Consider the following 14,410-nt stretch of genomic DNA (forward strand, 5'->3'; position numbering starts at 1 on the left):
CTCCAAACTATTCTATAAGCTTTTATCTCCCCCTTAGAGAAGGAATATATGCCGTTGTCTGAAGGAGTTCTCATATTTCACTTGGTTGGAAAAGAAATAACAAGTCATAGTCTGATCAACCATGTCTCTTTAATGCTGTAAGTATGACTTCACTGTTGATCATCCTATTAACCAATATTCCCAACTCCTTATACCTCCCAACTGTGAGATCACCAATTGTTACCAATTGTTAGCTCCCAACTTGTTAGATCTTGAAGTATTCTAATCTAATCTGTAAATGTTAGGTCCCTAACAGTTAGGTTCCAATCATAAATAGATTCGATACCCGAAGTATCAAGAACCATGTTTAGGGATAGGGAATGAGATATGGTGTTTCTCTTTCTTCCTCACTGTGAGTGTGTGATTCTGTTTTGTGTACCTCACAAGTGTTTCACTCTTCTCTCCACTCATATTTACACTCATTCTCACAAGTGTATGACTCCTCTCATAGCTCCAAAATCCAGCTGTACCTGCAAGGAAAATCACCTTAGCCATCCTTAAGGAGGTCACAGGTGGTGCAATGGGAGTTCACAAATCCCCATCCTTGTTAGACTCGTCAGATGAATCTGAGGCATAATCTACAAGTTGCTAGTTTCCCTATTAGGGTTCCAGATTTGAATTCTGGGAAGGTAAACAATGATCCAAAGAATTTAGCATAAAGATCAAAGTTTCATTCTAATGTCTGTGAAGACATTTCCTTGTGACACATCAGGTAATATCTGAATCATTGCCAACAAGTTGCCGATCTGCACCTATGTCAGATCCACTATCCGCAGATGCATCCAGGGGATTTGAGCCTGGGGAGGTAGACACTGACCACTGACATATGACTATTGGATCAGTATCCTCTCCTAACACCTGTAAAGGTAATTGGTCCATTAAAGAACGTAGAATAATCGATTCTAATCGTAAAATGGTCAAAACTCTTATTTCTGTCAACTCATCCTATGTGTGTGTAACCTTTCCTTGTGCATCAAGAATTGTTTATGTTTGAGGTGGTGACACTACATCGGATACCCTGAACGACAGGCGAATTTCAATAGACGCACCCTGTTGAGAGGATGAATCTAGTAACTGTTTTATGCCTTTTCAGCCATTACATCTTTTTGAGATGATGTATGGGGGCTAGCAGTTGCCTCGGTTTAAATACTACTCATCTTTGTAGGAGACAGAGCTGCTGGGTTGACTTCAGAACCTTCCTTATGTGGTGCATTAAGGCACTTTCTCCCTCACGCTCATTCATACTTCATTTTAGTGGTAAGAGAGTGTTGGTTGGTTCTGTTTCTATGTTTGTCTTTACAGTCTGGGATAGAAGTTGTGGGTTTTCAACCTCATGACTATTAAATAAAAGAAGGCCATTGGAGGCTAAACCTGTATCACAGAACATATGGCAATATATAGATAAAATGCATTTAAGATCTATAATGAATGAAAGTCAAGCATTTAATCTTTTGAGAGAAATGATGTACAATAGTGATTTCAAAATATTTTAATGAAATAAGAAATCACCAATGTAGAAAGAAGTTAGATTTTCTCCTAAAACTATTCGAGTGCACAAGTCTGTTTTTATGCCTAAAAAGATAAATGATTTGATAAGACACATACTAATGACCTAGTAGTATTAAGAAGAGAAAGAAAGATTTTGTCTTTCAACATGAATGAGTTTTTGTAAAAGCATTGATCACTTAGAGTAAAGTCTAAGCAATTCTCATTCATATCAAAAGCTCCATAATCTATCTTTATAAAATTATAATCAACAACACTGTGTATTGATAAATAATCTTAATAAAAATGACTATGCTGCTGATTTCAAATTGTAGTGAATCTTTCAGATACAACAAAGCATATAAATTCACTAGAATTTAAAATCTCACAATTACCAGCAATAAAATATTAACAATATATCATTGACTGATACTTGTCAAGTACTTTGGATACCAATAATTATGTTGCATCCTATTTTAAATATTATAATAAGATATCAATGAATTAAATACCAATTATCTATCAAAAAGATATCAACATTCAATTTCATATATCATGCAATTGTTAACTCCTAACAATTGTAATATCTCAAACAATATTAGTTCGATAAATAAAGCAACATTAACCAACATTGACTTGTTTGCAATCTTAGAATTTTTTTTCTAAATTCCATATACTTTGATCCATTGAGTATTGAATCTATTATCAAAGTGTTTAGGAATTTGCAAATAAGTACAAAAATTATTCTAACTTGACAACATATGGTTACTTCTACTAAAGCAATCAAGCATTTTAACCATAGTTGTACTTAAGAAAAATTTCCATACATATGTATTAGTATTAGTGACTGAATCTAAGAATTGATTACTTAGAGGAATTCTAAGTAATGTCACAAATACTAATATTTCATAATTAGTTCATAGTTAAACTCTTAACTAAATATCATTAACTGATATAAGTCAAGAATTATCATACAACCAATCATGCTACAATCATGATTCTGATTTCAGTGAATTCTTGAGATGTAATCATTGCTAAATTCACTAAAACTAAAATCTCATAATTAACTTATAACACATAAGTTACAATCAATAAACTAGATATCAATTGTTGACAAATTTAGTTATAATCAATCATGCTGCTTATTTATTTTAAGTTAGTTTGAATTATGGAGCAAATAAAATTATTGAATTGCTTCAATTTCCATAATCCAAACTACCCAAAATAAATACTAAATATCTATTAGTTAGATACTAGCACTTAAATATTTTCATAATTTTCCTTGAATAATCACCAATAGGATATATGACTTATATACATGACAATCACTTTCTGGACAATTAGTAATTTTAGAAATACTTTCTAAGCATATAAAATATTGAGAGTTTTATACACATAACTTTGAAAATACTTCAACTTTCAATATTAGTGATTTTAGAAATAAGCATCGATTACTTAGAACAAAAATTCTAAATAATATCACTAATACTAAAAGTATCATAATTATTCATACAAGATACAAATAACTATGCTCCATATTATTTTAATATAATTTAAATTATGAGACTGGCATAGAATGGAATTGTCTACAGTCATAATTTAAATCAATTAAAATAGTATTCAAACTTAATGCTATAATACTTAACTATCACAAATGTATCTGACATTGTAATTATGATAATCAAGATAGTAGCACTAAGTACGAGGTACTGGATTACTGATAAATTCACAAGTCCTTTAAATATTGAAGATTTAATACTTGTGAACTTATATGAAGAATTCTTTACAGATGGGATTTTCAACTAATATGCAATGAATGATATCCCACACTTACAAACCAGTCTTGAAAGATTAATTTTAACAAGTGATTTAATAAGTGTTTCTGCAAGTGACTCTTTGACTAAAAGACATGCTCTCGAAATTAATGATACCTGGTGTGAAGGTGCCTCGTCATAAAATATTCACAGAGTTGTTGGATTTGAGGTTGTTTCCTAACAAGAAATCAATCTTCTTCCACGAAGTTGACAGTTTCCTGAGATGCTTCTCCTGTCACTTAGGTTGACAACTTTAGAGATGCTTCTCCTGTCTTTCTTACAACCTTTGCATAATCTGTATCTATATAGCCAAACATGTTAAGCATAATATCTTTAGGGTACTTTACTCCAAGAGTTGGTAGTCCATTAAGATATCTAATAATCTTGTTAATAGCTATAAGATTGGATTCTCTAGGATCCACTTGGAACCTTGCACTTTGGCATCTTGAGAACATTACATGTTTTCTATTAGCATTTGAGTAAAAGAGTGAGCTCGTCATACCTCTATAGCTTGTCATTATACCTAAGTTGCACTGATCAAGCTTTAGTGGTTTTTGTATTGCCATCATTCTTTTGGTTTACTTGTGCTCCTAAAAGAATTGTTCTTTTGGCTTGCTTGAGCTTCTAAAAGAAATATTCTAATGGCTTGCTTAAAGTAATCCCAAAAAGAATTGCAACCTTTCCAACACACTCCTCCATACCTACTCTGCAATTACTTAGCAAATACTCTTGCACAAGTTTTTGTTAGTAGACCAACATATAACATTATCATTATATCACTGCACATATAACTTAATATATTTATGCCTAGTGATAAAGAGAGTTATTAATATGATGACTGTAACACCCCCAAATTCGGGGTCAGGGATCCGGGTTGTCACAAGTTCCATTTCCCTTAATAATACTTAATCTTAACAATCAATCAACTACTGCGTACTGTGACCCCACAATATACACACACACACCACAAGTTATAGTCTCAAAGATGAATACCAAAAATACCACAAGTCATTTTATTCCACAATTATAAGTCATTACACCTCAAAAGAGTTTCTGAATAAATTTACATATTCTTTGCCATTATTACAATTTATAAATATACATAAGTCTGGTACATCAAAAGTTGAAAGCCTAGCCTATTGGTAGATCCTACCTCAGCTACAACGGCATCAACGCCTACCGGAAACTGCGGAACGTTTCCTATCCGCTCACGAATTAGGAGCTTGATCCTGTTCATCTTGTCTATATGTTGTTGTGTGATGAAAGAAGAAAGTAAGGGTGAGCAACAAGCCCACCGAAATAATATGTATAATGATTAACAATATATGAGCATTCTTATAGTACTCATGAAAGTCTTGGTCAAGTAAAAAATGAACAAAGTTTGATATCTTATCGCGACCAAGTCGCAAAATATTCAGTATATATGTATATATACTTTTCAAAATCTTGGAAGTCCTCTTCCATGCATAATATACACAGAGTTCCAGTTGATAATTGTATAAAAATATCGTTGCAAGGTGATCTCATATATCTAACCTTGTCTCAACGTTTTTGTGAAAATCTTTGTCATGCATAAGATAATCATTAACCAAATATAAGTTGAAAAGATGAAGTTACAAGATACTCTAATATACTTATATCTTTTCCAGATACTACTTGAACTACCACCGTTCAAGGTATCATCAGTTTCGAAAGTTCATCACATAGATGAGACTACAAGATAAGACTTTAATAGATTCAATCCTTGAAATGTTGTTTAAAAGAAATGAAGTTACGAGATACTTCATTTGAGGGAAACATCATTATAACCGTTTGACCCTGTCAATGCCTCAACAATCACCCATCTGTAGCCTTTCGATCGAATGCTCCGGGTAATGTTGCAGAAATATCCAAACTGGATGATGAACTCATTACGGGAGTTTGCCGCGCCAGGAAGACCACTTACGATGATCAGTCGCAGTAGTACAACCTCACCATTTTCTACATGTAGAGGAGAACCTGTCGGATTTACTTGTCAACCGAACACTGGACTCCTAAGGACTGGACCGTCTTAGCATAACTTCCAGGCCATTTGGGCCAATATAATAAGGCTGGGCCGGCGCCACTCGACCACTTACGCCACTCCTAGTTCAGATGAAATCCATGACTCTGAAACGTAAAGCTCGTCTCCCCTTTCCCCAAGTAGGAACTTGTTGATACGACTCCACAAAGAAGTCGCATCTAGTTGGAAAGAAAAACTTACCGATATTTCCCAGGCGATGCCTGTTAATGGATTAACTTATTCCAAGAATTTTACTTCCCGAGTGTTGGGTAAGTAATCAAAAACACTTTTATCAAAACAGCAACCTTGTTGCGAATATAAGAATACATCACGGAGCCGGATCCCTCAGATTTTTGAGCGAGTATTTAAATCCCCTTCGAAAGGAAGATCTTAAATTTGAAAACGAGTTTTGGGATCCGCTCTAACTTTTAAAATCATTTTGAAGACTCGAAAACATTTTTAAGAATGTTTGGAATAATGCTGATTTAATAAAATAAATCAGTCCCGATATATTAGAAAATATCTGAATATTATTATTTAAATAATATTCCCACAAGGATAATCCTTATAAAAATAATTGAAGTAGAAGTGTTAAAACTTATACTTGAAATGAATAATAAATAACCAAAGATATACTTATACGAAAGTATGATCTTTATTTGAATAATTGAAAATAAGTTTGATTATCGAAACATTATTCTTTAATAAAATAAAGAATATTATTTAATAAAAGAAGCGGAGTCATAAGTCCTCGAATGAATATTCAAAATAATATTCATTCAATAAAATAAGCGGAGTCATAAGTCCTCGAATGAATATTCAAAATAATATTCATTAAATAAAATAAAGTTATCGAATAAACCTTATTTGATTAATAGTTTTGAAAACTATATCTATATATATATAAATAAATATATATATTATACTCGGGAACATCGACTCCCAGTTTAGAAAATGTTCACCTTTCGGTCCCCTATACTAAGGGTATACGCAACTACTGCTTATCTCTAGCATAAGTATTATGCCACTTATAAGCATTTGAATCAACAGTTAGATATCAATATTATGAAACAGGCATGCATATAAACCATATTAACATGCTCCAATATATCGCAAGATTTGCTAATAACAATCATGAATCTATCACAAGATAATGCATATACATATATACATCACCACAACAGTATAACGGGTAAAAAACTTGCCTGAGTGCTCCGGGGTAGACTTAAGCTTAGAGTGGGTCCGGTAACCTATGAACAACAACATAAGCCGGAATTAAACCACGGTCGCTTAAGAAACTAGACTTTAACCAATTGAACCCTAACGTTTGCTTATGGTCATTTCTACGCTTAACAAATCACATAAGTCATTCGAGTACCCTCGGCTCCACCATTTTTAATAAATTAACCGTTACGAATTTTAAGGCGATGCTTTCACGAATACCCTACCAACTGCCTAATACACTTTACATAATTGTTTCATACTCCAATTAGTCATTTAAGGGCCTTAACCAAGGTTTCAAAGTAAGGCGAGGGGAAATGGTTCGTTCGCGAAACGCCGTTACTTAAAACGGCCGTTTATCCTAAACCGTACATCGGATTCAAGCGAACCACATATCAAAACGAAGCTCGTAACATGAACTATCTAATCATGGCAATGGTCAAAACCTAACAGTGAGTTCACGGGTCTTGATGTTAAGAACAAAAGCAGTCTAAAATAAATCGGGCATTACGACGGCTATGTTTACGCGATTACCAAATTTTTTCCTACTTCAAATCAACCACAAATCAACCATACAACCAAAATCCATCCATACCATACTACAACAACCCCAACACCTCAAGTTCTCCAATTTATACAACCCCACACATGAACTACTAGCTATACTTAAGTTTCATTAACTATAAACAAGATTTCAACATCCAAATCACTACAAATCCAATCCAAACTCTAAACACACAAGCATCATGCTTCTCATTTACTATAACCATCAAAACCATCATAATACTCAAAGTAAAGCTAGGGTTTGGAGGTGTTATACCTTCCTTGGAGTGATTAGAGTAGCTAGGAAGTCTTAGGGAGCCTCCTACAAGCTTGATCTTTCCAAAGAAATCAAGAACACAAAGTTAGGTTTTGAAGTTTCCAAAAGTCAGATTGAAAGAACTGTCAAAAATAGGGTCTTACAATGCTTATTTGGACGAGACTTGTGAACAAGAGTTGTAGGCCATCTCAATACCTTTCCAACGAGCTATAGAACATAATATTTGAGTGAGTATTGAAGGATATATGGTAGTTTGAAGTTGCTGCTCTGGTTTTGGCCGAGAGCTTTTGTTCTTGGAAAGTAAAAGTCAACTTATAATTTGTGTTTTGTGTTTTTGATTTGTTTTGCTTGGTTGTTTCCTTTTGTTTTGCTTAATTACCTTTTAACCATGGTAAAATTTGTGTGGCTTGTAATCAACCAACAATCCCTCAATTTGTCATGCTTATGTCACCATGTCTATGTCATCCATTTGCCACATGTCTCTTCCTTGTGGTTTGATGATGTCACAATCCTTGGCTTCTTGTACAAGCTTGTCTCTTGGTCGCTTATTTGTTTTACGGTTCGCTTAACTTTCGTTCTCGTTTATCATTTGAGAGATCATTCCCGGGATCTTATTACTTGGGTTCCCCTAAACCCTTCTTAATAATTTATATTCCTTTTATGATCCTCTCTTATAATCCTTGAATTTAAATCCTTTTAATCATGTTACCTTATACTCAATTCTTTCGGTATCTGGTGGATTTTTAGGAAAAATCAAAGTGTTTGAATTTGGATTCTGACGATCTTTACATACACTTATTTACTTTATGGAATACTAATACGATCTTAGAATTTCCATAACAATACTCCTATATAGCGTGGTCTGATAATTTTCCTTAATCAGCATCATCAGCAAAAGTTACTATTCATCCGTGTTTCAAAAATTCCAAAAATTGGGGTTATTACAATGACTCTACTAGTTCACATTAAATTGTAACTTGAGTTGGAGTGCCATACCATGTCCTTGATGATTTCTTGAGTAAGATACTTTTCATACCAACCTGAAGTGAGCTTGTGAAGAAGAGATATACAGAGTCCAATAGATCTGCAACTGCAAAGTCCATGAACTGTGGTGAATTGACTTCCTCTTTTGACTCACCAACCAGGAGTGCACTTGTACACATCTACTAGAGTCCAATTCCAAGTGTAATGAGCATCAGGTGCCTGATATGTCGTAATATCCTCAAGTCTCGTCACTGGTGCTATCTGTTAGATACTGCTTCCTGATAATAACCTAGCATCCAGATTGACCTTGTCCCTCGTAACAATGACATTGTCATCAAATTTGACTTCTAGTTATCCTTGTACCAATTACAATATTATCACTTGGTTTGGATACCAGCTTCCCTACAATATGCTTGCTGACTGATTGAGTTCATCTTGCTTTATAATTACCCAATCAATCCGGATCTATCAGAGCTTCTGTAACTTTCTTAGTTTCTTCCTTAGATAGAAAACTAGAGAGATACTCATTTATACTCAATAGCCCTTACTCCACCATCTGGATCACTTAAGAACTAGACTCTGGGAATAGAATTGACATCAAACCCTTTCTCTTAGCAGATATGTTCTTGTTGTGTCCTTTGAATTTTCAATGTGGTGTTGTGTCTGACTAGTTGATCCTTCTATTGCTCCCCCTAAGCTGTTGCTGGGATTTCCTGAAAATCCTTATCCTTGCTGACTGGCTTCATTGAAGTAATGAGATGTGTAGATACACTGCCATTCCACTGCTTGGATATGAATCATCAATATCATTAATTTCTCCTTTAACAGCTTGGAGCATTGAGTTGTTGAACTGTGCACTTACACATTCAATCATCTTTTGTTGATCAACCACAAATGCTATGTAGGTTTTATACTCCACTGAGTAGCCATGAAAAATATCCTAACAAGTCTTAGCTGCAAATGCCAAGATATTCAAACAACTGAAAACATGTCATTGTTTGCTTCTGTTGGCCATTAACTCATTAGTGGTCTTCATGTATACATCCAGATCAAGGCTTGATCTTACTTATTGTAAACTATATTGACTGCTTCAGCCTTTTGGTATTTAGAAAGTCTTGATTAGCTTGATATTTCCCTTATAGCTTTAATCAAGTTCTGGTTCTTTCTTTGTACAACTCCATTATGACACGGAGCTCTCAGTGCTGAATATGTCTCAGAATGTTCTTGATGTTGCATATATTAATCAGAACTGCTTCTTGAATTCAGTCCCATTATCTGGCCACAAGATCATTTCTTTTACAGTTGCTTCCAGCTTGACCTTCTGATATGATCAATCACCATTTGTGATGTTTTGTCTTGAGAATGCACGAACAACAACTTTGTTTCATAAGAGTAGTCAACCACCATCACTAAGGTATATCTTTATTTTGGTGTGATGTTGTCTTTGACTTCTCTTTCTGACATGCCTCACATTTATCATCTTCTGAATTCCAGATGAGGCAGTCCTCTCACTAAACCCTTTTTATAAAAGAGTTCCTTGAGTTGATGTTCAAGGGTGAGAGCTTCTAATGCCATAGCTAAACTTTTCTCAGATGAAGCTTTAAATTAGAAACCATTGACTTCACCTATCCTGATAGTCTAGCCACGGGCATATCCTTTCCTTACTCTAAGAAGAGCAAGCTTCTCAACCTTCCTGCTTCAGATGAGACATTAATCCTTCATTGAATTAATATTTTGTCCTTTGATGCAGAATTGTCTGATAAGAGGATTTGTGTCTTGATTCTCCAGTAAGGAAGTTGCTTCAATTGTTATCAGTGACTCCAATGATTAGTTGTTATCAGTGATAGCAATTGTTGAGTTCATGATGACATTCCTTTTCCGTATAGCTTGTCCCGTAATGAAAACCTTTGTTGTCATCTCCAAAGATTATTGACGGAATAGCTTTTTTCAATCACATTTGATTATGAGTTACCAAGAATGCATATGAATCAATTGACTTGTTATGTCCTGCACTCACAAATGGATTAACAGTTCTTGGTACCCAACTTATCATTTTGGGTTCAAATGGATTAGAGATATTATTATAAACATAGATAACAACATCCGCAACCTTATCATGCTAATTCTTATCTTTAACTGACCATTTTCTCCATTTTGATACCCTTGACAGATTTTTCTTAGGCTAGGGGATAAATGGTTCCAACCTTACATAAGGAGGACTAGTAGTCTTTGCCCTATTATAATCCTAAACATGCTTTCTACAATTGATACAAATTCGAGGAGATGCATTTATGGTATTGAAATAAGCAAGCATTGTATTAAAAATACATGGTATTCATTCAGAAACATTACACATAAGAATTAAGCAAGACAAGCATGATATGGAACAAACAAAATTATTAAATAAATCACTAATTCTATCTAGTCCAATCCCTGTTGAAGAATCTCATATATCTATCTCAATCCAATCATAAAATAATGCATCTTAACAAACAATTCAGATCAAATGAATAAATCACATTGTAATAGGATACAGAAAATAAGCATTAACAAAGGTCTTATATGCTGAAAAATATATATCTCATAAAAGCAATTAATCATGTTCAACAAATATTCAAACCATTATTTAAGATCATCTAAAGTAACATGCACAAGTTAAACATCAATCCTAGTTATTAGAAAAATATTCTAGTGAACTAGTTCAACATTATCTATGTGTGATGCTATTATGCTTGTGCGAGTGTTAAACATTTAAACACTATGATCTTTTCATGCATCGCATATTGAGAGCAAAGTATTGCAGTGGTTCAAGAATTTGAAACCTGAGATATATGAGTTGGACCATCTTCAGAGATTGCTATGAAAGCAAGATATTCATGATTCTCGTCATCTGATCCATCCCAACTCTTTCCCATGCACTATAAGTTTTGACTGGCTGCTTCCCTAAGAAAACATTCCACCTTTGTCTCAACTCTTCAACCGAATCCCTACTCATGCTTGTTTGTCAAGCTTCTTGTTCTGTTGTAGTAAAACCCCTGATAGTTACTTGACACATATTGCTTGTCATACATGTAGCTATCAAATCTTGTTTAAGTCCCAATCTCAGTCTTGTAATCACCCCTTGAACTGAATATGTAAGAATCTCTGCTTCGGAATAGATAGGCATGATCCTTGGATATAGCATAAGTATTCCTTGTGAATCTGATGTGACTAAACTTCCCTGACATGTGAAACACTACCCTGACGTCCAGTCCCTCAAGTACTTCTACTTGAGCTTCTTCTGATTCAGCTATCAGTAACTCTTACATTCTCTCCCCAGATTCCAACTTTACTTCCTGTAACTGAGATGTTTGTTTGTCCCCTATTCTCTCTGACCTCCACAACTCCTTCCTGTATGATCTCATTTATTCCCGGATAAATATAGCATTGGTACAAACCACTCCGGATAAATATAGCATTGGTACAAACCACTATGTGACTGTATAATCTGGAATCATAGAGTTGTCTTAAAATCTCCGAGAAAAATTGTACCCATAGAAATTTCATTCATTTCCTGCGTCTGAAAATCCAGTGGTATCCTATGAAGTAAGCCTTTGAGGAAGTTCCACAATTTTCGTCTGTAGGTCTTGAAATCAGTTCCATCGGAGTAAGAAAACCATTATCTTCAATTTCCGTATTCGGGAATTTTCCGTCTGAATAGCACTTGGTCTCCGATTTCTTCGAAAGATTAAAATCCACTTTAAAAGCCCGGAGGAATCCTGAGTCTACCAATACCTTGAGTACCCTTAATTTAATATTTAAGAGAAATTTAAATTTCCAATATTTTTAATTTTCTTAGAAAATAAATTAATCAAAAATAAATATTTACATAAAATTTAATTTTCAAGAATTTCGAATTTTCTTAAAAACTAAATAAAATGTAAATTATTATTTAAGAAAAATTTAAATCATCAGAAATTAAAATTATGGCTAAGTCCAAATTATTTAAAATTCAAAAATCTCAAGTGTTGATAATTTTTGAAAATTAAAAAATCTAAAAATATGAGAACTTGATTATTTGGGCTGACATACCGGATCTGATCTGTATATCGATCAACAAGCTCTAATACCAATTGCTAGGTCCCGAATTATCGTAGAAGGGGGGGTTGAATACGATAATCACTAAATTAAAAATTCTTTCAAATCTTTAGCGGATATAAGATTTAGTGCTCGGTTAGTGGTTTCGTGTTCTTGAGGAGAATAGTGTTTGGGAATATAAAATGAAGAACACAAGATATTCGGAGAAGTATATATTCATATATAAATCTGCGAGGGGTGTTGCTACACTCCAGTAAATAACTTTACCAGTTACAATCTAAGAACAACAAAGTTCCTAGCTTCTACAAAGATTTACAACTCAAATCCTATACAATGATCTAGCTTTTGTTTGTTTAAGGATTTAATTACTAGGTAACGTTTATAATGCCCTTATGAATATACAAGAGTTAAATCGGGCATTATAACGTCACTCTGGTGAGAAGTTAAACGGATATCAATGTGCTGAGCTTCTCTGTTAGGTCACACACACTGTAGAAGGGGGTTGAATACAGTGTATACTATAATCAAATCAAATTAAGAACACAAGTATGAAACACAGAATAATCTTATTAATAAAACAGTATTACAATGGAACCATTTTCTCCCAGTGATGAACAAATATCACGAGAGCTGCTAGGGTTACAATGACTAATATTCTCGATTATGATAACACTTATAGTGTAAACCCTATGTTGTGTTTATATAGACACACAGTTACAAGATAAACTTCTAATTGATATCGAACATAAGTCTGCATCCTAAAATATATCAACTAGTTATCTTTTCCTCCAAGTATTATATTCTTCATAGAATTCTTCTTCATGCATATCTCTTCTTGTGTTTGCCTTAATCTTCTTTCCTTCAATCAGCCGCCTTCCTTATCTAAAAGTCTTCTTAAGTCCTGATATTATCTCCTGATAAATATCTTCTGATATCTTAAGTTCTGATAACTTAAGTTATGATATCTTAAGTTTTGACTTCAGTATAAGTACTGATTTCTAGTTAAGTCCTGATTTGTCCTGTTAGTTAAGATCTGAAAACTAAACATAAATCATTATTAGACATGACATCACAAATATATCTAACAATCTCCCCCAACTTGTAAATTAGAATAATATACAAGTTTAATAGATATTTGATGATGTCAAAAACATTAAGTACAAATGCATATGAGAATTTGACTAAGTAACTACAACTCACAGTCCTTGAAACTTTTACCATCCTTAAAGTCTGATATCAGCTTTAGCCTGTATATACTTCAAAATTTATTAGCTATAGTTCTTGACTTGGCTTCAGTGTGTGATCTCTTTAATGTCAGGAGTTGTTCTGAGATAGTTCTTCAACAGACTTCTCTCAGCATATTCAAGTTCATTCTGCATTCTCCTTTTTGCATCTTTAAGTTCAACTGTATCTTCACCTGTCTGAAAGATAGTAGCCCTGAGATCATTTCTTTTTGCTTTCCTTATATCCTGATCCAGTCTGATGACATAGGCTTTATTAGACTCTAGATTGAATTCAAGACCCTTAATACCAAGAAATGTAGTGATTTTGGCGGTATTAGGCTTCATCTCAACTATATCACCATTGTGAGCTCTGTACTTAGGATAGTATGGTCTGTCAAACTTTACCGAGTAAAGTTTCTTCTGCCTTTGAATATCAGATTTTAAGTAACTGGCAGCACCATCTGTTGATCTGTTTTTCACTTGAAGTAGAAATAGCACATGTTGCAATTCTTCAAAGTACTTCAAACGAAGATCATTCTTTCTAATATGGAATACCCTCCCATCTGTCATGAAATATAGCATGATATCTTCTTTCAATACATAGTGGTAGACCATTTGTATAGACTCCAGTTGATTCAATCTTTCAGGTTGAATTCACACAAAATACATCATTCTCTGTTCTTATATTTTGATTTTATCCGGTTGA

The sequence above is a fragment of the Apium graveolens genome, chromosome 4, assembly GCF_009905375.1.
Source record: "Apium graveolens cultivar Ventura chromosome 4, ASM990537v1, whole genome shotgun sequence".
Lineage (NCBI taxonomy): Eukaryota > Viridiplantae > Streptophyta > Magnoliopsida > Apiales > Apiaceae > Apium > Apium graveolens.